The following is a 27,065-nucleotide window of genomic DNA, read 5'->3' on the forward strand; positions in this document are numbered from 1 at the left end:
CTCGACTTTGCATGTTGATGTGAATTGATCCCATTTCATGTAAAAGGGGATAGAGAATTGTTCTGATGCTAATTGAAACCTTTTCCAAGGTTTGGTGATTCTTGAGGGCAACTTCTTCCTTTTTTTGGCCCTTGATAACACAATTGAATGGTTCAGTTGGCTAGATTCAGAGTCGGTTGGTAACTTTGAATAATTCTCAAATCTTTCTCTTCCCAACTTTGTGAGATGCAACTGAGTCCCAAAAAAAAAAAAAAAAAACACGCCCATAGATGAAACTTCTTGATTTTTGGCAAGAAAAAAGAAAAGGCCGGGTACGTTACATGTGCCTCTTTCTGAGAACCTATACCTGCATCAAAAAATTCAAAGGGTAGTTTTGGGAGTAAGCATCGGCTTCGGCGTAGATGTAGGGATGGAAGGGGACTGTGAAAAAGAAGGAGATCGAGAGAAATCAAATAACAAATGGATACTTGCTTAGAAAATACCAATGGGGTCCCATCCCATGGTGGTGGTGGTGGACAAGTTTACAGCGACATCACATGGGGAAGATGCAGATGTTGGATTTGATACATCTCTGGCCGGTCGTGTTCAATACATACACTAAGATAGTACGGCCACAAGTATTAGGGTCTGTCAATTGCTGTAAGGTATAAAGCTAGACGCGGTTGAACCACCAGCCCAGCCTTTCAAGGCAGCTTGCCGGAGTGGGAGGCAAGGTTTTCTTATCAATTATCACATTAAAAAAATGTGGATTTGCTTTTAAAAAATTCATATGGATGCGCAGTACATCTGTTTGGTTCGATGGTGATTTAGTCCTCTCCGAATTACTCCTGAACCTCCTTAGGTTCACCCCGTCCCCTAGTGTAGGATAGATTAGGATATATTACAGTTGCCATCTCCGAAAAAAACTATCCGAAAAAAACTATATGTTAGGATTTGCTTTTCTAAATTTATTAATTAGCATATCGTTTCGGTCAAACATATATCAATTCTTCAAATTCTCCGGTGGGAAAAAAGTTTTAAATTTGACAGTTGTGTTGAAAAGTTGATGAAAATTATACGAGGATGTACTTAAATCTGTTCTGAATTTAATTAGTAGTATGGTTTTTCGACAAAGAAAAATCCCTTAGCGGCTAAAAGTTTAAATTTGATAGGGATGGAAAGTCAATGAGAGTTGAGGAATATGCGTGACAAAATCAAATATTTACGTATGATGAATTACTTACATTGACTGAAGCATAAAAACAAATTAAAAGATGATTCACCTGTTTTATGTCAGGATTGTGTGGTGACTTAAAGCGATAGAGATAAATTAAAAGATGATCCACCTTCTTGATATTAGGAATTCTCGTTCAATGGTTTGGAATTGTCGCTTTTTGCAATTGGGCTCTTAAACAAATAATGAAAAATAAACTATGATCCATTTAAACAAATATCTACTAATAATTGTTTTTGTCCCTTTCCCACACAAACAAATGCATTGTTAACCCTATTATCAACTAAGAAGAATAAAATAATTGACCTGAGACAATACCTAACCCACCAAAAAGACCATAGAACAAGTTAGGCTCAATCCATTAATTCGAAACAAGATTATTAAGTTGTTAACTACACAATAAAATATGTGGGTGAAAATTATGTAGGTCTTAAATTAACCCAAAAAAAAAAAAGAAGAAAAAAAGGAATTGGTGGGTCAAATTTGAAATTCTTGTTTGGTCCACCTCTCCTTAACAAGGTCACAGCTTCACATGCCTGCCTGGCTTGAGGTACACTTTCTTGCTCAATCTTTTCAGCCCTTCTTGATTGGTACACAAACCACCACCCACAATTCACAATGCATCTGATGCTAAAAGGAAAAGGCTGAGACTTTTCTTGTCATATTTCCCGTGATTTCCCTTTAAAGCAGCCACTGCATAAACTATAGCTGTAAAGCTTCACATCCCTCCACCCTCCTGTCATTATTTTTCCTCAGAAATGGTTTCTTGCTTTCTCATTCTTCCCGCTTAGACTTGCTTCTTTACCTTCTTTTTGGAGGGTTTTATTTCTTTTGTTTTTTCTTTTTTTTTCTTTTCTCAGTTTCTTCATTCAAAACAAAGAGAAAAGTGACCAGAACTCAGAACAAAGGCTGGTTCTTACCTTGAAATTTCACTTTTTCAAGGCATGCATGAGAAAATTTGCATGCTATTTGTGTTCTCCAATATAGATATATAGGGGCTCGTGAAAAGGATTAGAATTTCAAAATTAGGAGTAATGCCACTTCACACGATTTCTACTTAAAAGATTTAATAATTAGCAAATATTTAAAGGTAAAGTGAAAAGTAGCAGAGAGTTTTAGAAGGAGCAAAGAGGATGTAAAGTTGTAGTTGTTTATATACCTATATTAACGGTCTGCATTAGATGAATTTCTTTTTCTTTTTCTTTTTTTTTTGGACATGCAAATCGTTAGTGAAGGAATAAAATGCATGACAACAGTTTTTTTTTTTTTTATTTCCTTTTCCCCACTTAAATGAGCCTTTGGGTGCTTATTTTCTAAGAAGAAACCAATAGGGCATTTTGGACCGATGAAAGGCCAATTTATTAATAACAAGAGAACTAACTACATATGAAGCCAAGACCACTGTACCACAAGTTTAAGAAGCCCAAAAAAAAAAAAGAGCTACGTTAGTTATTTTAATGTCCGATGACAAATAAGTGATGACAAACATGGTTAGGAATGCTTTTATCGAATCACTAAGCAAAATGCTTAACAGGTTTAACATTAGATTAGAAAAGGTTTTTCCGGATCCATTTTGAGTCATCATTTAAAAGTCCATCTCGTTACAATAACCTAATATCTGTCTGGGATGTACGAAGGCTTGGTTTGGGAGTTTAGGGTAGAAAAGAAAAGAAGAGAAAACTTAAGTTATGAGAAAAGAGAAGGAATTGTTATATTGTTTGGGAGTTTTGAGAATTAGTAGAATGATTTTGAATATGGAAGTCATTAAATATTTGTTCAAAACCCTTTTGAGGACAAAATAGATATTTTGAAAAAATTTGACAAGCTTCGTCAAAGTTTCCTTCCATTTCTGTCCAATTTGAAAGGAAAAGTTTTGGCTACTGTAGCACGGCATTTCATCCTTTTGTATCCTTTCATTTCCTTTCTTGCTAAAATCTAACAAACAAAGGAAAAACTTTCTCTTCTTTTCTTTTCTTTTTTGTCCAAAACCCTAGCTCCCAAACAAAGCCTAAATCCACTCCTTTTCATCCTAAATTTTGGACTTTAATATTAATGGTACTAATTATTAATATCTGAAAGTGTGAGAATTTGAGATTGAGGAGCATGAATTTAACTCATCCCCTAACATTTTGACTGTATTGGCCTAAATGCTTGTGAAACTAACCTTCAAACTTTGTCCCAACTGTTACAAGAGGGGACTCCTGTCTCTCTTGAGCTTGGAGGTAGGATATTTGGAAACCCGTCTTCCCCTTCTCTAGGGCTTTGTTTGGAAAGGGATTTTCTATCAAAAAATATCTGTATTTTCCGTGGACATATTTTTCAATCACCTTTTTACCTCACATATATCAAATCGTTACAGTACATTTTCTACAAAAACTATAGAAAAATTGTAATCTAAACACAACCATTAGTCAAGCATTCCTTTGAGTGCTTTTGTGGACGCTCACTAAGGAGGACATCTCACTCTACAATGGGAGAAAAACTCTCACTCTAGAGAGCCGTGTGTTGGGTGGTAGTTTGGATTTGAACTTGAGTTCAATTTGCTTTATCGAATGAATTCAAATTTGAGCTCCTCACTTAGTTTCTTGACTTGATCTCGAGTCCCAAGTTTTGATATTCGTCAAAGTCTCTTAACTAATTCTAACAAGTTCAATCTATAGCAAGGGTATGCAAAATCGAAAAATTCCGATTTACCGACCGAATTCGAAATGAATTCAGAATTTTCGAAATCGATAATTCAGAATTCTGCACTGAAATCAAAATTTTCGATTTCGAATTATGCGAATTTGGTTTGAATTCAGTAATGGACTTTTTGAAATTGGAAATCAAAATCGGAATTTCCGATTTCTATTTCGTTTTATAATATATATATTAATATTTATTTATATAATAATATTTTTTATTTCAATTTCGTTTTATAATATGTATATTAATATATAGTTATGTATATAATAATATTTTAATAATATATTTATATATAATAATATTTCTTATCATATATGTAATATAATATTTATATGATATAACATTACATCTAACAAAAAAGAAAAAAAAGGGAAAAAAGGTTTCAGAATTCGGTGAATTCGGAATTTACCGAATTCCGAATTGAATTCAGGATCGAAATTGAAATCAGAACTGATGAATTCGAAATCGAAATCGATCGGTAATTCCTATACCAAAATTCCAAAAAATTTCAAATTCAAACTTCCAAATTACCAAATTCGAATTCGATGCACACCCCTAATCTATAGCACGACACTAGTTGTGCTAAACTTAGTTTATTTACACGTCAACTATCAACCAACGTCGATTTCCTCTCCTCTTTAATTCTCTTTCATATTTGTTGTGTTAGACAAACAAATTACATTTACAAACTTCAGAACTTTTCTGAAACTAATATAGGAACACACGTTTTTTCTCTTGATAATCTTGGAGGCACTTGGAATTCGACTCTTTGCTTCCTGTATTTTGCTTGTCCCAATATTTAATAAGTAAGGGTTATATAAATCTGTTCCCGCCTGACCCAAAAAAAAAAAAAGGCAAAAACCTCTGCACTGAAAACTTGTACTGATACAACGAATAACTTTAGCCCCTCCATCTATCTATTCCCAAAGATATTTGCTAATCAAAACTGACCATCAAAAGAAGCTTACATCCTTTCCTGTTGGCGTTTTGTCCTTGTCCTCTAGTTCATTTGAAGGTTCAATAATCGAGTGTCCAACTTTTCAAAAAAAAAAAAAAATCTTGAAGCAAACGATTAAGGCGGATCAGAAAAGGATACAAATTGATTCTCTGTCACATGCAGTCTATTCCTATCCCATAGTTTTGTTTTTACTAGTGCCTTGTTGATAAATAAAAATTGTTTTTGGGAATTGGGTGAGATTTTTTTCGTACAATGATCACAAAAAAGCGTACTTGCCAGTGTGTTTCTGGATATATGTATTGAATTATTGACCATAAATAAGCAATCTATGAGTTTTGGTTCAGTGACCCCTGCCTGCCAGTGAAAAAAAAAATTTTAAAATGGTGTCAGAACACCTCTTTGATCTAGTCAGATCTGAATACCTGCTAACCTCTTACACAGTCTCTTTAGACTCTCCCTTCTTGTAGAATAGAATAGATTAGGTTATACAAATGTTATCATTGCCGGAAAAAAAAATATTGACCATAAATAAGCGGATCCAAAAAATAAAATAAAATAAAAAGACCATAAATAAGGATGTTGACTATTGTTTGGTAAATATGAAGAATCACATCCTTCTAATATTAAACCATCACACTTTCTCGGATTTAGTAATGTGAGATAAAAATTATTATTTGCACATGTCTAACAAAATTATGATAAAATCAAGATGGATTTACATCCATAATCTCATTAGAAGTGAATGATAATTCTCTCCACACATGGAAACCTATAGGGGTGCATACTTCTAGATTCTCTTGTTCCCAAACTCATATAATTTGTCTAAATTTCAAGACCTAAGCTTTTAATATTCACAAGATATGGGCCCTGTTTGGAAGCTTGGTTTTTTACCAAGTTTGTATAAAACTAGTTTTTTAACAACTTTTGCTACAGGAACCCAAAAAACTTATCAAAGTTTTTAACCTACACACTTTAAAAATATACAAAAAATTTTCCCTTCAACTTTTCTTCTTTTTCCTCCCCCACCCAACCCACCACATCCTCCGGCACCGGCGACCATCTCCACCACCACTTCCGGCGCCGGTCACTATTCCGGCAACCAGTTCCGGCGGTCCTCTTTTTTTTTTTTTTTTTCTCACCCTCCTCCCTCCTCTCTTCGACTCTGCCTCCTCCGCCACCCTCCCCCTCCCCGTTTCCCTTTGCCCAAACTGGTCTCTGATGCTCTTTTCCTTTTTTTTTTTCTGTCTCTCTCCCCCCTCCCCTCTTTCCCTCTGCCTCCCCCGCCACCATCCCCCTCCCCCTTTGACGGATCTGGTCGCGTGACCAGATCGCAAAGGAAGAGAGGGAGGGGGGCTGCGATCTGGTCGCAAGACCAGATCGCAGCTAAAGGAGGGGGAGGGTGGCGAGGGAGGGGAGGAGAGGGGGAGGAGAGGGTGGCGGGGGTGGCTGGGGAGGGAAGGGGAAGGGAAGGGATGGCGGGGGAAGGAAGGGATGGCAGGGAAGGGTGGTGGGGGAAGGAGAGGAGAGGAGAAAAAAAGCAAAAAAAAAAAAAAAAAATTTGATTCTCACCTGTTGGTTGCTGCCATGGAGGTACCGGGAGAGGGATCAGGGGAGTGAGAAGGGGAAGAAAGGGAGGAAGGAAAAGAAAAAAAAAAGAAAGAAAAAAAAAAGAGGGGGAGGGGAGGGTGGCAGGGGTGGCTGGGGAGGGAAGGGGAAGGGAAGGGGTGGCGGGGGAAGGAAGGGATGGCAGGGAAGGGTGGTGGGGGAAGGAGAGGAGAGGAGAAAAAAAGCAAAAAAAAAAAAAAAAATTTGATTCTCACCTGTTGGTTGCTGCCATGGAGGTACCGGGAGAGGGATCAGGGGAGGGAAGGGGGAGGGAGAAGGGGAAGAAAGGGAGGAAGGAAAAGAAAAAAAAAAGAAAAAAAAAAGAAAAAGAAAGAAAGAAAATGAAAATGAAAAAAATTTTCATCTTACAAACACCCAAATTTTTACAAAAGTTTTTTCTACAACTTCTACAGTGATCTACAGTAAAGTTTTATACTAACACCCAAAAAACTCACCTTCCAAACAGGCTTATGATTACATTGGGAATCTGGCTAAAAGGTACTAGTAACAATAAATATAACCGTACATAATTGTAATGTGTCCATATTATCTCGGGTGTCTTTCACCACTAATAAGAAAATTAAATAGATGACCGCTAGCCAAATTTAGTGTTTACAGAGACTTCGGCTTCCGTGGTATTTATAGATTAAAAAAAACTTTTAAGAGTTCCATTGTAATTGTTTTGCTATTCTCATCAACCATTATCAAGTAATTATGTAAATCTCCATAAAACAAAATAATTACATCAACATGTCTAATTGGAAATAGGTTTTCTAATTAGATCGAAGATGATTTTGTCCTTCTTAAATTAAAAGAAATAATCTTTCTAATTAAGCAATTATAGCATATTTATTTCTTTTTAAGTGTCTATATAACAGTAGCATGCTTGATAGTGGATTGGATTTTTCCAATTTAACAGCTAAACAAGTTTCTATGGATTGAAAAATGTCGAAGAGATAAAACTTCAGGATTTCATATAAAACTTCGTAATTTTAAGCAGGAAAAATGAAAGCAAAAGCAAAACTGGAGGACTAGCCTACACATTTCCCCGAAACTTCTCAAGGCACCTTTCCTGAAATCGACGCTAACTGTAACGTTATCACACCGTTATCCAGTCCTCAAGGCACGTACATCTCTTCTTGCCCATTTGTATTCGATACTGAATGTTTGTATTTTTCTGAATTTTTTGTAAAATAATTACTGTAACGATTTGATATATGTAAAATAAAAATATGATTAAAAAATATGTTCATGAAAAACGTAGAAATTTTTTTAAATAAAATTGTAATCCAAACACACCCTTAGTTCTTTGAGTTTGAAATGATTACACAATTCCATTGCGAGATGGTTGGAAATGGGGTTAAGAACACAAACAGTTACCGCTGAAACCATTCTGGAACACTTTTGTCTATTTGAACAAATTGTATGTTTTTTGATCAACAGTGTAAATTATTTTGAACGCAATAAAAAGTTACCATTTTTAGCCAATGACAGCCATCAACCTTTTGGAGTGATATGCATAGAGCCCATGATAATTAATGGGAGTATCTGTATCTATATAAATTTGAGAAGGGATTTTTAGAATAGTTAAATCAGAATGCTTTCAACTCTTTATTTTTTTTTATAGAATTTTTATTTTTTAAATTGTTATATATCTTTTCATACCTTTTGGATTCAAAAAGTGAGAAGTAACTCCACTTACATAGGAATTTGGTTTAAAGTCTATTAATGTGAGCCTAAATAAAAAGGAAATATCACCAAAACAAAACAACTAAAAGTAAAAAAGTGAATAATAACACTTTGCCCTTCAACTTAGTAATTCTAACTAAGATGACAAATTATATAGAAAATGAAAAGGAAATAATATTCATTGGTCATGGATTTAAAAAATTGAGAATGATACCATTCATGAAACCTAAATTATGAAATCACTAACTAAAAAAAAAGTACTACCAGCATCTTGATATGGAAATTTTTGTTTGAAATATTTATTTTTGACAAAAAAAATAATAAAAACAACACCAATTCTACCAAAAATAAAAGAAATAACAATTGAAAATGGATTCAACTTCTCCTTTGAAAATTTGAAATTATTTAATTCAAAATGCATATGAAAAATAATTAAATTTGGTGTTTTTATACTTTTGTATTGAATTTTTATTTTTATATTTTATTCACCAAATTCACCTTATAATAGTGTAACATTGACAATATGTTAAGTTATATTTTAAATAAAAATAAAAAATTTGGACTCTCAAACCAATAGATGTGAGAAATGCCGATTACAATTACTACCAAAAAGAAAATTCCAACATACACAGAGCATGTTATATACATATATGTATGTAATTCTTATAAATATATAAGAAAAATCTATAGATTTTTTATAACATAATATATCTAGAATGAAAAACTGTTATATTACTTTATTCTAATTGGATAGGTAGAAGAAAAAGGGAGAAGTAGAGGAAAGGGGAATGGAGGAGGTTGCCATGCTGGATAGAGGTTGGGGACTATCCAAGGGTTTAGGAGAATGATAAGGGGAAAGGGATAAAAATTAAGTGGCAAGTATAGAAAGTTAGAGGTAGAGAGGAAGAGAATTGTGAGAAGTTAAGGAGTTACGGGAAAAGTCTAAAAAGGTAAGTGAATAACAAGATTGTGCGAAGAGATGAGGGGAAAAAAAGGAATTATGCGAATATGACAGAGATGGCAAAAAACAATAGAAAAGATGGCACCGCAATAGGACGTATGAAAATCATAGGAGGTAGGAAATGGCCAGTTGGCAAGTAAGAAAGGACGGAAAAGATGATAGTTTTTAATAATTCTAAAAACTGTATTTTGTATCTTACAAAGAGTTTTTTGTAATCTATGTTAATATATATGGAAAAACACTATTTTATAAAAGCACTCAACAATTTTAAGGGTACAAGATGGGAGAAAAAGTTTTTCTAAAATCGAGAAAAATGAATTAGTTATAATTTATGTTTTTATATTATAATTTTTTATATGTCGATATAACATGACATCTTTCGACTATTGATAAATAGGTTTACAATTACTCTATCATGTAAATAATTATAAATTAAATTATTTTATTTAAATTCTTATCGTATATTGATAGACAATAGGCAAACCAATTTGGGTTTCAATTTATTTAAGATGTTAAAATTAAAAAAAAGTCCATTTTGTACTTATGAAGTAATTTTGTTTAACATGTTAAACACAACTTCTTTAAAATTTTTAATTTTTTTCATATCCTCTATCATGTACTTCAATGTAGAAGTATATATTATTATTTTGAATTGAAATATAAACCCTTCACGAGTCAAAATGCTAGTTCGTGATAATTGTGAAGGGCAAATATGATATCTCATAAGAGTGGTTTCTTTTTAAAATAACAAAAAAGGAAGGTTGCTTTGTAGGAATTTCCAGCATACCAATATCAGATATTTGAATACAACTGTAATATGAACAAGTATCTATATTTATGTTGATTGACTGGTACTTGAATCTTTGAAGATTTTAGGGTGGCCTTCCAAGTCAACATGTTTCTCTCTAGTATCTTTCCTGACGATGGGATATCAAGAAATAGCTATTTTATGGTACTAAAAATACGACAATAAGATAATATATATGACTTAGGGACCATAACCTTATTTTTTATTTTATTTTTTTGTCAATACAGTGGGTATCCGGGTATTACCCCGACTAATCCCACTACACCTTGAGCCCCCGCCCCCCAAGAGACCTAGAGTGGTAAAGAGTAGGGGTGCAAACGAGCCGAACTCGAGTCGAGCTTTGGCTAATCGAGCCGAGCTCGAGTTAATTTTGTGAAGCTCGAGCTCGAGTCAAATTCGAGTTGAGCTCGAGCTTAAAAAATAAAAAAATAAATATTATTATTTTATTTTTAAAAAATAAAATAATAATATTTATTTTTAAAAATGAATAAAATAATAATTTTTTTAATAAATAATAAAATATTAGGGATATATATATAATTTTACTATTAAAATAAAAAATAAAAAAATATATATAATTGAGCTCGCGAGCCGCTCTCGAGCCAACGAACTTAATGTTTTTGAGCTCGAGATCGACTTAATTAGCTCGAACTCGACTCGAACTCGATATTGACGAGCTCGAGTCGAGCTCGTATTCGAGCCGCTCGTGATCGGCTCGCGAGCGGCTCGATTCGCGAAACACCCCTAGTAAAGAGGCAGGATCGACCACACGACCTGGGCCCTGATGAGGTTGTTCCCATAACCAGCCGACCTACCCCAGGGGCCGACCATAACCTTATTTATATATAACTTTCCTGTTATCTTTTGGATTTCCATTTCAACCCATCATAGAAATAGGAATTACTTTTAAATCTCTACACATTAAAGATCCACATCCTATTAAATACATTAAAGCCCCTATAATTGAATTTAACCTTATTTGACGGTCTGTAATACATAATTATTCACATATAAATCCAACGTTGGATTAAGGATCCAACATGATCTATTATTAAACTTTTAAAATTATCACTCACCTCTTGAATTGCGATACTTTCACAAAATACAAAAGAAAAAATTATCTTTGGTAGAAAAAATAACAGTGAGTACCTTTGAGCACTAAACAATTGCTCTAACTCTAAAAAAGTGTTCTAACAGTATCGTCAATTTAAAGAATTTCGATATGTTATATTTGTAAGTTTTCAAATATAACTGGAGTAATTTACAAACTATCTAAAACTCCTCAGTGACACCTTCCCTAAATTGACGGTAATGGTAACGGCGTCGACACCGTCACGCAGTTCTTCACTCGCATCCCAATTTATTCAAGTTCCCATTCGTACTAGATAGCGGATAGTTTTGAGTCCTTACATGCTTACACATTTTCAACAACGGATGGTTGGAAATGGAGCATCGAATTATTTATTCATAGATTATATACACATAAAAATGCTCATTTAAAGAAAGGAAGTTGTTATTGACACTTATTATTTGTTAATCACATTCTTTTAATATTCTTAATTGTATAGGAACACAATAAATATACATTTACCTCTTTTATTGTACATTACAACTTGGGACAAAATGAACTATTTATGATTACAATGATATATTAGAGAGAATATTGTCTTTTTACATAATTTAAAGAGTCAAGGACATTACCACCAATAAATATGTAATTGTCAAATATGAATTCCCTAAAGAAGTTGTCATGCATGGAATTGGTTTAATTGTCTACGTAAATAATGATTTTCACATAAAAAAAAAAAAGCAGGCAAAGAAGCATAGCAAGTCAAATCCCCATTCTCTCATCTCACTTTTTTAATTTCGGCCCTTTCCTACAAGAAAAAAATTAAAAGAAAAAGACATATTACTAGAATATTACACTAAATACTAATGGTAAATTATTACCAAGTTTATGAAGGAATCATAATTAATGATTTTGGACACGTGTATCTTTTCTCCACCAATTACCATGGCAGGCTATACAAGAAGTTATTAATTAAAATGACTATACAAGAAAATTTGGTCAATTTTGCTTATCAATATTTTTTATAATAATTTTAGTAAAACGACAAATTGTCAAAGAAGGGCTTCATTTACTTATTGGGTTTCTTGTACGAAAGATGACACGTTGGTAAGGAGAAGATTTATATGGCCTTTGGGCTTTACGCATTTTTGTCTTTTCCTTTTGGATAAATCATGCACTTTAGTCCTTTAAACACTTCTTTTTGGTGGAAATGTGGAAGTCAACCCGTAAGCAGTTGCAATTCAGCCCAAGCTTCGTCGGCTTTTAGACTTTTTTTATACAGTTGGCTCGCAACAACATTTCATGCTTTTGAGGTTCATTTGTCACAAAGCAGCCAATGTTGCTTTGGAATCCAAAATGGTATAAGAACAATGAATTAGAGCTTGAACGTTAGCAAAAACGAGTTTCTTTTGCGGCGAAACTTTGACATTAGTGTTGAGCTCCAAATTAGGCACTAATTTGAAAGAGCAAATTATCAGGACGATTATTAAATTTTTGACAACTAAACTATTAAAAATCTGATTTTAGTCACTGAACTATCTAAAATTTAGATTTCGAGTCATTTCATTAGATTTAATCGTTAACTATACCCCTTTCTTTTCTCTCGTGAATCGTCCGAGCACTCAAATTTGGTATAGTTAACAATTAATCATTAAATTTGAGGGAATGTCCCAAAATCTAAACTTTTAATAGTTCAATGGTCAAAACTCGACGATTCCAAAAGTTTAGTGGCCATCTAGATAATTTGCTCGATTTGAAAATGCCAATCGAGAAATTAGAGATTGAGAAAATGATGTACAGCAATTGGGATGAGAAATTCTCCAGTCAACCACTTTATTTTCCCTCTAGAAAGATGTCACCTATATTTCTTAGTCAACGTTCTTTGCTCTTTTGTGAAAAATATTCTTTCACCATCATAATAAGCTTTTGGGCAAAAGCATAACTGAGGTAGGTATAGATATGGGTTAGGTTTAAATTCATCTTGCCAATTAGTCATATTGTCCAATGTTCTTCTTCTCGCTGACATGTTATGGGCCTTCTAATTCTTATGTTAAAAGAAGTTTTGTACCCACCACCTTTTTGTGCTTCTACAATTCTGGCTTCGTGACCCAATGCAGCGATGGAGAACCATGCTGGTTGGTATTAAACATGTTGAACTTTAATATCATAATCCTAGGAGCCATTTGATAAAAGTTCATTGATCCTTATCATTGTCACTATATATATATATATATATATATATATATATATACACGCGCACACATATATATAAGAATAAGTGAGGAGGGGAGGGGCAGGGTGATTAGAATTCAGAACCTCTATTTTATTTTATCACTGTCACTATTATTCACTAGTTAAAGATAATGGATTTTGTTAAAACTTAGGGTTTCATAACTAAAATTTAAGTATAAAATTTACCACTTCGTGTTATTTCCTTTTTTTTTCTAAATTTTCTAACTCTCTCAATTTTTCCTAGTATTCTGTAACTTTTTGTTTTTTTAACAAAAAGTATGAGTTAACATTGATTCTCTACTAAAAAGTAGTTAATCACAAAACCATATAATTGGCCTATAATCCCTATTAACTCATTCCGATTAACCTAACCAAACGATAGGTGTTATTATAACTAATTTTGGAATTTTTCATTCTTTAATATGAAATCCACTTATCAAATGCCCCAAAAGCTAATCCTAAATGATTAAAATGGAATTTGGACAGCTATACCTGGTGGGCAACGTTGTCATTTCACGGGGTCAATGAGTTGTCGGAAGGTACATGTGCCGATAATACGATTAGGAGATGTGTGGGCTAACCGGTGCTATCATTTTGCCCTATTATTATTGCCTTTTCACTTGCTCTTTAACAATGTTTTTTTTTTAAAAAATTTTGTTAACAGATTGTCAGAATTAGCCAGTATGATTTGATTTACGTCACTACTATAATGACAGATTAAACATGTATTAAAAATTACAAATCTGCAATTTAATAGATACAAATAGATTTGAAATATACAAAAAATTTCAAAATCATCTTCCAATAGATAAATTGTTGAGGATCCTTTTTTGAACATCTTGCAATCGTTAGGTTTTGCTAATCAACGGTTTTAAGATCTAATAATGATGATGAAATTTATCAAAATAGATTCAAGATCCAGCAAAATGAATTCAGATTTGACAACCAGATCTAAAATAAATTTAGGTCTAACAATAAAATAAGAAAAAAAAAGGAATTTCTAGGATAACAAAAAATTCTCATTAGGAATCATTAAAAGAAACAGAAAACTCTCATTAAAAAAAAAACTTAGAAGAAATTTTATTAGAAAAATGAAAAAAAAAAGAAAATCCATTAGAGGGAGACCACCAGTCCGATCTTTTTAGTTTTTAGAAGAAGTGAAAAAATAGATAGAAATTCGAGAGGATGAAATGTAGAATCCCCTCTCCCTGTTCTTTAACAATGTCAGTATGCGGTGCTATGACGGTATTGCTCTTTTAAAACATTTCTAGCTGCTAGGGATTTTAGTTTCTTGGCTGAATTTTATCACCAAATATTTAATTTAGAACTTCAATCATCTTGCTATACTCCCCGTCTTGTTATACATTAAGGAATGATTTTCAAAATTAATCATAACAACACTTAAAAGTATGCAAAGTTGACTGCGAGGAAAGTTGACTGTTTTGATTGAGCCATAAGCCCAACCAAGAATACAGTAGTATTGTTTTGATTCCAGAGTAGATTTAGCTACATTAATATATCATTATTGATTATTTAGAAATTTCTTTTTATTATTCAGCTAGCTACATTAATCCTAATATATATATATAATATATCTATATTTTGCAGAAACAGATTTTGCTAATGTAACAGCATGAATTGTTTCATCCTAAATGTTGTTCGGGGGAGGGATGGGTTGGATGGTATGGAGGAGGGAGTGTAAGTAAGAGGTCTCGGGTTCGAGTCATTCTGTTTACACTAAAAAAAATATGTTAATTCCCAAGCTCTCCAACCAAAATTAATGGTAAATTCAACTGTATTATCCTTTTTCAATCTTCTTCTTGCCAAGGAGACGGAATATACCGAGGTAGAAGCAGGTGCTTATGAGTATCGCATCAAAAGTACAATAAAAGGTAAACAATAATTTCTGATACAAGTGAATGCATAAAAAAATAGGAAATAGGGTGTTGAATAAAGGAAGAACGATAAAAGTAACCGTTGGGATCCGTCCAATGACCAAGAAAGGGTTTTTAAAGTTTTTTTCATTGTCAAGTTTAGAATTTGAATTTTGTTCCTGACAGTTGAAGGTAAAAAAAAACGTAACCAAAAAAAAAGGAAAGAAGATAAACGATGATTTGTGCCCAAATACCTAAGGATGGACTACAGTAGACATGTAATCAACAAGAAGGAATTTGTTGAGTTGAGGGAGGAAGAGATTAGCAAATTCCACATGAGCTGGGTGAGCAAGTAACTCAGCAACCCCTTTCATACCCTCAAAGATGGAATCAAAGACGTGTGTAAGGCCTTGGTACATATTCCTGTTGCTCACATTCTTGCCCCTGCAACTAAGGGAGCCATACCAAAGCCAAATATCTTAGATTCTGTGCAACACTGCATTTCTCCTCGTGCTAAATCATCTAGAAATTGATCCCTTTTTATATCTAACTTGAACTAGTAAAATGGCAGCTGCCACTTCAATCAATGGTCAATAGCAAGAAGCAATACAATTCAATCCCTATAGCAAAAATCTTGAAACTCCAAATAAATCAAAATTGTAACATTGAGATAACAGATGTGACATCATGAATTAAAAAGAGTATTAATTAGCTTTTTGAGATTTGAGCATATTCACATAAACTTGTGATCCACCAAATAACAAAGATTTGACTTTATATATAAACAAAACAACAAAAAAGAAGGATTAAGAAAATCTTTTCATGATTGAAAAATTAATAAGAACTCGAAATAAATCTTGAAATCAATCCCTATAGCAAAAATCTTGAAACTCGAAATAAATCAAAATTGTAACATTGAGATAATAGATGTGACATCATGAATTAAAAAGAGTCTTAATTAGCTTTTCGAGATTCGAGCATATTCACATAAACTTGTGATCCACCAGATAACAAAGATTTGACTTTATATATAAACAAAACAACAAAAAAGAAGGATTAAAAAAATGTTTTCATGATTGAAAAATTAATAAGAACCCTCAAGATGTGATCTTGATCAAAATCTCTTTTATGAACACGCCAAAGAAAGTAGTACTAGCAGCAGCAGAGGAATGAAACGCCATGAAAAGATCCAGGCCCTAGGGGAATGGGTTGGGTTGGGTGAGATTTCACAAGATTGGTATAGGCCTTGATGAGTTGCCGAATCTCATCCTCTAACAGCCCATCTTTGAATTGGCTTAGAGTGTATGCCTCACCGTCAATATCCTCCATCTCCGATGATCTAGTCACAGATTTCTGTGCCTCCAAACTTTTTTTGTTGGATCAATCTGGGGCTCCCAGTCCCATTTAATTTGTTGGAATGGAGGAAGGTCTTACTAGCAACATCGTGTCAAAATACTCTTGAGACTGATGGAGTGGAGGCCCATTAAGTATGGTTATCAACTCCCATAAGCGTCAACAAGCAAACCAACCAATACATCATACTATAATCCTCTTGAGGTGGGGTGGAGCTAGGCCCTTCAAATTTGGTCACCAACTCCGAAAACTATTAGCAAACAAACCAACCAAAAATTACTCGAATGGAAAGCTCAAAATATATTACGTAGGGTTAAGAAATGCAACACAAACCAAATCATATAAAGCAAGCCACATACACCTACAATTCGAAGTATCGAAATGAGTGATTCGAATGGATGTGAACTAGTCATGATTAGGTAATGAGTATAATGAGTCGACCTATTTATCTTCATTTATTAAACAGGTTAAAATGGGTCAACCTATTTTTACGCATTAAATAAATAATTATGAATATATCCAATTATCTATTTATGACCTGCTTGAAATTCTTGTTTTAAAATTTTTTTGCATGTAGTTTGATAAGAAATAATGATATTTTATTGTAATTAGATTAGCAAGAAATTCAAATTTATTCCCTTAATTTTCACCAAAAAATTGAATTTGAATCTGCAATTATTCTTAAATGGGTATAAATGGATGAAGCGAGTCAATCCACTACCCATCAATTAATTGGTTTTAATTGAGTCACTCATTTAAACCCCATTCAAAATACATTACATATCCAAATCCACTTAATAACGTGCGAATTTGGGTGGGTCAATACAAATGAGTTGTGATTGACACTATTATCTACAATGTAGTATTGTCTAGGTACCTCATGTATACATGAACATACACAATCAGTAATATTTATCAACGCACTAAGAAATAACAAGAAAGGCCAATTTTTGATCCATCATCAGATTTAAAAGCCTTGAAACCATTATTATCACTAATAACCAACCTTCCCATTTTACTGCTCGAACCAAACAAATAAAAAAAAATATTGGGTGTTGCCTTTTTTGTGGAATAGTTCTAGTTTTTTTGGTTCTACATCAGTTGCCATTAGTTGTTAATGTGTGTTTTGTTTTTTTTTTTTTTTCAGACTTTTGAAGTTAGTTAATTAAACCTAATCCCAAATTTAACCTCAAAAGCCGGCAACTCTTGAAGCAAACCCAGGAACTTAACTACCCAACCTCCCAACCCCGAAGAAACGGTGGGACTACGGAAAAGTTAATAGTGCAGCTTCTACTAGCCTCTACGGGAAAGTTAGTTAATGCGTGTTTTGTTGGGCAACTAATATTGTGTAATTATTATATTGTGTAGAAGCTTTGTGTTAGTATTAGATTGTACTCACCATTAATTCTCAAAACTCGAAAGTACAAATGATATTACCATCAATGACAAATATTAGAATGAATTTCTGCTTTTGGCTCGTAGGGTTGAAATGGAGGTTTATTTTTTTAGATTTTTCCCTCTCTCACAATACATATAATCAACATGCAATTGTTCAATCACACTATGTGACAGACTATAATTATAATCCAAGATATTGTATATCTTCAGATTTAATTATTGTTACTGTTTTTTGGTGATCATAGCTAAAGCCATTTTGTTAGACTAGAAAAATGCACGTGCTCCGCACATGTATGAAATATGAGTAATGTTTTTTTTAAACTTTGATGTCTTGAACTTATGATATAGATAAATCAATACTGGGTACTATTGCGAGTAAGGACATATAAAAGTCATGCAATAAATGGTTTCTTAAAGGTAGATTTGTCCAATGTCACGGTTCTAAGAATGAATAAATTTTCTTTTTATGAAGGCAAGGTTTTTTCTTTTCAGTTCAATATTTTTGTTGTTGTCATTCTTACTACTTTCTTTTTGCAGATCTTTTATTTGGATTCTGTCACTTTTTTCTCCATTTTTAGGTTATTGTTCATTTAAGTGTGTTAATGATTAAAAGTTCTTTTCTCTTTTCTAAAAATATTTTATGTATTATTATAGATAATTTTTGTTTTGCCGATATTTATTTTCACTTGATATTATAAATGATAAGGGTTGTGTTTGTGTTAAAATGTACAACTTATATTATGACCATGATTCTTATTATCGAAAGGAAGTAGCTTAATATGCTCAAACATGTAACATGTAACATGAGGATACCTAATTGGACATAAGTCTATAAATAAATTTTAAAACCATCATTTGCTTTTAATTTTTCATATTGCGACAATTATTATGGAACCATTTTGATTTAAGGACCCACTTATTCTTCAATTTTTACTTTTGGGTGCATATAGACAAATCAATTGATGCAAAAAAAGCAATTTTTTTTATATTCTATATATTTTTTTAATAATTTACTGTTGTACTTTTCTTCTTTTTTTTTGGTCAATTAATCTTGAAGATCTACCTTGTGCTTAAAAAAGTCTTAGCAAAAGAAAGTTGGCTAAATTACATTTAAATGAAAAAAGGATTAAAAAAAGGTAAGTGCAATAGACAAAAAAAAAATTCTTCTGAACAAATAAACAAACAAAAAAAAGAGTTATCTCATAAAAGTTGGGTAAATTACTTTAAATAAAAAAAAGAAGAAATAGCAAATGTGAAGATTGTGTAGATACAATTACATTGGATACGTTTGGATTGGCCAAATTTACATAATTTACCTCAGATTTTTTACTTGCATGATTTAGTTTATTGGAACATAAGGGACTCATTTATTGTGAAATGACATGCATTTATGATTACAAAAAGCTGGCAGAAAGGAGTAAGTGGCGGATGGTGCTATTTTGATGGACACATGCGAGACCCATTCGAGGCTGAAGTACTTCATTCCCCCAATTTGCTTACCTGGTCAAACGAGTGGGGCCTTCACTTTGAAAATTAGTTAGGATTTCGATTTGAAATCCTGATTTACGCACAGAACATAGAACAAATAATAAAGCAACGCGGTGGTAGTAGTAAACAAGCATGCGCATGTTTTCTTCTTTGTGCCTCCGTTTGCATAATGAAAATACAGGTTTGAAGGTATACCTGCCGAGTGCTTACAGAAGGTTACAGCTATATAAGTAGGTGAAAAATAACTCAAATGAAAGGATAATGGGAATCAAACGATATCAAATGTTCATAATAGTCAGGCACAACATACCCCTTTCTCCAAAGGTAGCATAAACCGACGCTACTAAAAAGAGGTTTTTTTTTAACTTAGCAGCTAAAAAAAGATTAATATAAATTCACCCATAATTGAATTAATGCTGGCGTGTATTTTTATAGGTATTGAACATATGATTGGCCATTGCATCTCTCATACCGATCCATTGGTTAATCACTTCGGGAGGGGAATGTAGTGGCTGTATCTCCAGATAGGGAGGAATTGCACCATTTGTGTCTAGATCTCCTATATCGGGATTAGCGAAGTAATAGTCATTCGGTTGTTGATCTCTAATGCAATTGTGCACAACACAGCAAGCAATAACAACGTTTATCTGAGTAGTCATCATGTAGTGGGGTATGGCGCCCCGCAAGATAGCAAATCTCCTTTTAAGAACACCAAATGTTTGCTCAATGACATTGCGGAGCATAGAATGTCTGTAATTAAAAAGTTCCTTGGCCATGACAAATCTCCCCCTTCTACGACCACTAACATCTGCTTGGCGTCCTCTATAGGGTGGTAAGAAACCGGGTAAGTTTCGGTACGCGGAATCAACCAAGTAGTATTTGCCTATTCCAAACGTATTGTCGAAAATGATAGCCATTAGTAGTGCGAAATTAATGCTAAATAGAAAGAACAAATGGTTTAACTCGCATACCTGGGGGGCATTGGGAAATGATTTGGGCCCGTTAGAGCCCCATCTAAAACACGAGCATCATGGGTACTTCCCTCCCAACCTGCATACACGTATACGAATCTCATATCATGATCACATACAACCAACACATTTTGTGATTGCACTCCATGTCTATTTGTCTATGCCACCTCCTGTCCACTCGGAACAGAAGCAGGCATATGTGTCCCGTCAATGGCCCCAACTGCGTCCTTTACAAAAAACAAAAAAGTTAAGGTGGAAATTTTGACGAATTTAATGAATTAAGGCAATTACCCACAAAATTAGTGTATTATTAGTTTTTTCCCACAAACTAAATTTGCTTAAAAAAATATTAGGTAAACAGGTTAATTAATGAGCAAACAAGATGACGAACTATGATTACAATAATATTAAAATATATTACTTAATGAGCGAAATATTTCATCTTGTTGATTAGTGGGGGCTTTAATTAAACATATGTATACAACAATAAATTAAAACCCTCAATATATTTCATCATCGGGTTTAATTAAAACCCCCATATATTAATTAATTAAAAAATTGTAATGATGAAATCACTACAATAAAACCCCCATTAATTGCTCATCCGAAGCAACTGATGAAATAGTTCATTAATCACTTCAGGACCAGGTGTATACTTCATCAATTTTGAGGCCTGCGATGTTTCTTTTATACATCTTTGCTTCATTGGTGCAAGCTTTTGTATTTGCCTATTTCATGATGTCACAGAAGCCCATTACTATCTCTTTCCTCTAATGGACCTCCAAAAATATTGAGGCCGCTTCTAAACCAAGAAGGGGTTTTGCGAATAATGGGCACGGACCGGGTTTATGGTTTCTAGTTTGGATCTGCCACTTCCATTATTCTCATTTGCTCTACAAATTCTGTTATTATCAATTACTATACAAACTAATATAAATATGAATTAAGGTTTCATATATATATATATATATAATAATTGTGATGTTAATTGGTACGTTAGTAGAAAATCATTCAAATTATAGAGGTGTTACTTGGATTTTTAATTTCATCCTAAAATAATCTTGTTTTGATTTTTTTTTCTTTAACAAGTTCATATAACAATTCCATTAATACCAATTTTTCTTATTTTACTTGATGTTATATGGATAAGATCAATATAAGTCAACTCATACACACAAGATATAAGTAATGTGCATACACGCAATTAGTGAATTAGCCTAGCATTTTTAATTAGCTAAAGACTTAAAGTGGCACTAATGCCTTTAAACAACAATAGCATGAGTCAGCAAACAAAGACTCAGGTGTAATTTAGGCTACACAGATACATTCCACCTCAAACCAACCAATTAGAAGTTTACAAGATGAATCAGTTACAGGATTAGGTTTAGCCAAGCATACCTCAAACCATGGATAAAATCTGGGATCATTCATAATTTTTGGATGGACTTCATCCTACCGAGTACCGCCTTGGAGTGATGATGAATTGCGCAAATGTACATAGACCTTTGATAACTTCGTGAATATTCCGATGCACTATCTCAAGCGAGTGGTTGAATCGGTCCGCAATCATGCGCATCCGCATATTGTGACTCATCATAACTAAAGTCATCGCCAGTGCCTCCTCTATCGTCACCCTTTTTTGATGATGCTGGGGAACAAATCCACAGTCGGCCAATATATTACACAATCTCATAAATGAATCAACGGTTAACCTTGTTGCATCCATAATTCGGGTGTGGTGCCCTGACATCACCTCTTCAACCCATTGTCTGCCAGTTAAAGTTGATGTCCTACATGGAACCTTCTGGATAGGACCTCCGAATGGTTCTGCATCTGGACCGAACAACAGGGCCGCACAGGCGACAAATAGAATATCGTTTTCGTCCGAGGACGAACTGGTTGCACCTCCATACATGTTGAAGTTATACACGTAAAAGGGAGTACTATATACAATGAGAGAAAAGTAAAAGTAGGTTATAGGCTGTGGGAAGCAATTCTCTAGAAATTTTAAATTTGATGGGTAGGAGCGATTGGTATATATTGCCAGTGCATGCTTATAAAAGCATTCGGTGGTGAGAATTGAGGCCATAATTATTTGAAGCTGTGTCAGTTCGCCTGTCCAACTAGGACATCCGTGAAGATGTGTAGTCTGCAAAAATGCATGTGAGAAAGCAAAACTCATGTGGAAGTATCTGGGTACGTGAAGTCCCTTCATATCAACCCGTGCAGTCCCCACACACGCTAGTAGCCACACTAAAAATCTTATATGAGATCACATAGTAGGAAAATTTCTTAACCAATGATACCTCCTAGACAGAGTACTTGACCAATTTCTTAATATAATATTAGGATACATTTTTGCGAGGACCGCAAGCTGCTCACCCCATGTTTCATTTGCAGTACTATAGGACAAATACTTGGCACTTTGGAGAAAAAGCTCGTATTTGCTGGACCCGTGTGTATCATTCCTATTTGAACGAATGATGCATTTGGGAAGAAAAGTTTAGTAGCATTCAAAAGTAAGTAATTTGAAGTTTGTTTGAAATTTGTTAGTTCAATATAACTTTTACTAATGTGGTTTTCAATTTCGGACGGCCTTGACAACTTTGTTGCTTTTATTGGACCAATTTCATATGAAAATTTACCGATGATACTCTAATTTCATTCTTGTCAAGATTTGAAGTGAAAATTTACCAATTAGACATTTAGATGTAAAGTTAAAATTTGTATACGTAAGTAGTAATTTTTCCCACCAAAATGGTATTTTGGGTACTTATGTTTTCAATGGACAATAAAAGGGTCATTTCATAAAGTTACTTGTCAGGAAATTAAAATATAAGCATACAATTTATAAAAAAGGCCGTTGGTTTTCAAAAAGAACTTTTAATAAGTACAACCATGGCCGCAAGCAATTGGTGTTTGCCATTTGAAGTAGTTAGTTTCCGTGGTGTATACATCTTATTTGTCACCCTGACCTCATGCTGTCCATGCACTAATATAAGTTCAGTTCATAATATAACATGGCAACCCGAGCACAAGCAAGTGCCGAAGATCATTCCTATCATATAGGTATAAGAACAGAAATTCGTCACTGTCCAACGACCTCTATAATATAACAACAGCCAAGCACCATGTTGCACCACTAATACAATATAACAATAGAAATTCAGCCCGTGCACCACAATCCGCAAGTAATTCATTCAAAGTACTTTGGAAATTAAAGTAGCAATTAATCAACTAATCATTTTTGAAACTGCCAACTAATCATTTTTTAAACTGCCAACTAATCTTCATCTAGTCCCTTCTCATCGGGAACCTGTAGTTTGTTAATCCAGTACTCCTGAAGATCGCGTGACATAGTCAGAAAAGTTTTACGCCATTTGTCATCTTGGAGTTGTAAAAGAGTCGTGACTCTCCTTCCTTTGGACAGGCCTTCGAACGACTCGATAACCTGAGTTGCCATTGTGACATCATATTTCTCAAAGTCATTGGCGCGATGATCCTTAATTTGCAGTTTTACTGAGGCTAGGTTGTTGAGAGAGTTGGCACACTCAACGAATGGATTATCAGAATGCTCGACTTGCTCTGGCGAGATCCGAAACCCGAGTTTGTAGCCCCTACGCTGGCCGATCCTCTCTTTCTTCCAACATTAGGAGCTATATCGTAGCATGTGATATCTGGGTCACCGGTGAGCAATTCATCGCCAAAATGCGAACTTGATTGCCTTCCCAAATGAGTAGCCGGCATTTGTCGAAGCACACGCGAAGATGAAGATGCAAAGGAGGAAGTTGCTTGGCTTCCAGTTGCAGTTTCTCTTTCAAAGACCTCGGATAGTATCGTATATTTGTCGATGCACTGGAAGTATCTGAACTGGTTATAGTCTTTATTCTCCTGTTCAATAAAAAAAATTATCCTTTAAGTCTCAAATAGAAATCATTTAATAAAGCCAAGATACACCTATTTGTGAGCACATGAATACTTATTCATCATATTCTACCATAGTAGCCAAGAACTAATCGAGTCTTAAAATTATTCCATTGCCGGTAAGGTAACATAACAAGTCACAACTCAGCTCGGCAGTTACGAATTAAGCATCAAAGGAAAAAATTGTAAACATGAAATTCTGTTGCCAAAATTTTAACTTGATTTGGATGGTAGATTACCATTTGCAGATTCCTCCACTGAGATTCATCGGCCATAAAGCATCTCCTATTCTCGTCCCACCCAATTCCAGTTTCGGCTGAGAGTCGCAGACCTTTTAATTTGGCAAATGCACGCCAAATCCTCCTCAAACGCGTGTACTTCGAATGGTAGACAATCCACATATACTGCTTTCCCCAATTGGAATTAAGATGGGCAGCCAGTTTCATCCAGTTTGCCTTGGTGAGATGTTTGGATTCCACTCCCCACTTTTTTTCCACTCGATGTATGTCATACAGAAGTGCATTTCCATGTTTTCATCCCAATGAGCTTTTGCGGTGATATGGTCACGAGGCATCTAGAGATTAAAGACCAAAAGAAGTGTATATCAGTTTGTAGTACTGGCAAACGAATATTAAACTGTCAAACAATTACAGATTTTAGATAAATATATCTTTGTGACTCAAAACTTAACTACTAATTTCCAATTCCAATGCAGCAGTGGCAACCTTAGGGCTGACTCAATATGTGGAAGAACTCCAATAAGTATTTGTCCTATTTTCTAGAAATACTTATTTGTTTGAACCCAAGCTGTACCTCAAACAATCAAGTGATTAGCAGGTGCTAGCATAAAAATTGAATGGAGTAAACAGGCACATATTCAATAATTGATTAGCCAAGTTCAACAAGTACACCGAAGAATGTTAATTAACTGGATGTATGAAAGTGGCTAAACAGGGCAGCAGCGTGAAAATCCATAGCGCAAGTCTTGTTTTTGGACAGTGTATTATATTTTAGGATGGCCTTACCTTGAAGTAGTTAACTAAGGACTCGATGTAGTCATTTGAGGCTGTGAATGAGTGGACGGAAGAAGCCTCGAATGCACGGACGGGGGTTGTTGGACCGGACAATGATAGCCTGCGCTTGTTAGACATTTACTCCACGTAAGGTGTGTTAATAGGATGCAGCTCATGAGTAAAATCCACTTGAATGAAGTAGTTTAAAAAACGCTTTGGTTCCAAGTTATCTTCTATTCTCAATCTTCGTTACTGGATGGGAGAGGGAGATGGACGACCGTCTGGGAAACTTGCCTATGGTCTTTATCTGTAAAAACAGCCAGCATTCATTTCGTTTTCATTTTTTACCCAGTTCTTCAAAAAGCAACACTAAAATAGCATTACAACATAGACTTATAATAAGTTAATGGACTTAGACGTGTATATCAGTTAATGGACTTAGACTTGTACATCTTTTTCAAACAAGAGCAGGCATGTGTTTATACTTCACCGGAGAGGGAAATAACAGGTTTGAATCCTATTTCAGCATACTTAGATATTTATAAACTTCAACATGTAAACAAGTTATGCCTACTTCATCATATTTCTAAACCTCAGAAATTCGGTTATTTTTTTGAAATAGCAGCTATACTTCAGCAACATACAAATTCCGTTTATGGCCTTTCGATGCAAAACAGACCTAAAAAAATAGAAGATCTCCGACAGTCAAGATTACTCTACCAATCAGTCCAATTAAGTTTTAGCAGGCATTATTAACTTTCAGGCCAGTCCTAATCATGCCTTAACACGATTTAAAATAAACATCGAATTTCATCCTAACTCACAAATATCGTGTCTACAGGTGCCTATATGCGGCAATTATGCCCAACTCTGAAGTATATTACGCCGGCAGCAACATTGCAATTTCAGAATGCGTAAAATTTATTATTCAATCGTTCCTATTCGAATTAGGGCTGACTCATAAATTGGGCAAATGTGTGAAAAAACTTATATATAAAAAAAAAACTGCACCTGACCTGGTTCTCAAATTCGTTGCAAATTGTTTCAGATGACAACTTTCAATTTTCTTCTCACAAGCTCCAGTTAGAAAACTCAAGCTCTTTACCCTTGATAACCCGGAAAGTAAAATTGGTATTCAGCTGCGAACTTGCAAGTTAATTACCCCAGATCTGGATCTCTATTTGTGCCTCGACTGGTGCCAAGCGCGGCACTGTAATTGACGTCAACAGGGGAAAGAAAGCACGGATAGCGGATGTCGTTTTGGATGAAACCTTTTTCTTGAAAAAATGGGTATAGAAATTGCAGAGAGGTGGCTGGAGTTTATCTCTGAAGCAAAAACGGAAGCTCCTACAATCCTCAATGCTCTCTGGACTGTTCTCTTTTTCTACTACCCCTTTCTTACAACGAATACATTTTAGTAAAATGTACGGAGGTAGTAAAGGTGTTGGGTGAGAATTGAATAAAACATGGTGGGTCCTTGCACCACGTGAACCCTGACTCCAAGACCCATTTTGTCTATTAGTTTGGTGGTATAACTTAGCATCCCCTTGTGGAAAACATTTGCAAAAAATTACGTGTCCAAACAAAGATTTCAAATTAAAATTTGCACACTAAATTAAGCAAAACAAATTATGCAGTCCAAACGTGTCCATTGTTGTTAGGATGAAACACGTAAGGAAGTTGGAGAATAAGTCATTGGATATCTAAAAAGTGTCAAATTAGGATGATCTTGACATTAGTACCAAATCAGGATGATCTTGACATTAGTACCAAATCAGGATGATCATGATGTACTTCAATCTCATACAGGATGATCTTGATATA

At 34.2% G+C, this 27,065-nt stretch overlaps 1 long non-coding RNA gene across 1 annotated transcript; it reads right to left on the minus strand.

The window, feature by feature from the left end:
* Positions 1-23,388: 23,388 nt before the first annotated feature.
* Positions 23,389-26,659, minus strand: LOC140007510 (uncharacterized). Its single transcript, XR_011814826.1, has 4 exons — positions 26,258-26,659; positions 25,254-25,548; positions 24,468-24,802; positions 23,389-24,195 (listed from the first exon to the last, which is right to left on the minus strand). It is a non-coding gene; the product is annotated as an uncharacterized lncRNA (long non-coding RNA).
* Between the last annotated feature and the right edge of the window lie 406 nt (positions 26,660-27,065).

Source organism: Coffea arabica, chromosome 5c (assembly GCF_036785885.1).
Source record: "Coffea arabica cultivar ET-39 chromosome 5c, Coffea Arabica ET-39 HiFi, whole genome shotgun sequence".
Classification (NCBI taxonomy): Eukaryota; Viridiplantae; Streptophyta; class Magnoliopsida; order Gentianales; family Rubiaceae; genus Coffea; species Coffea arabica.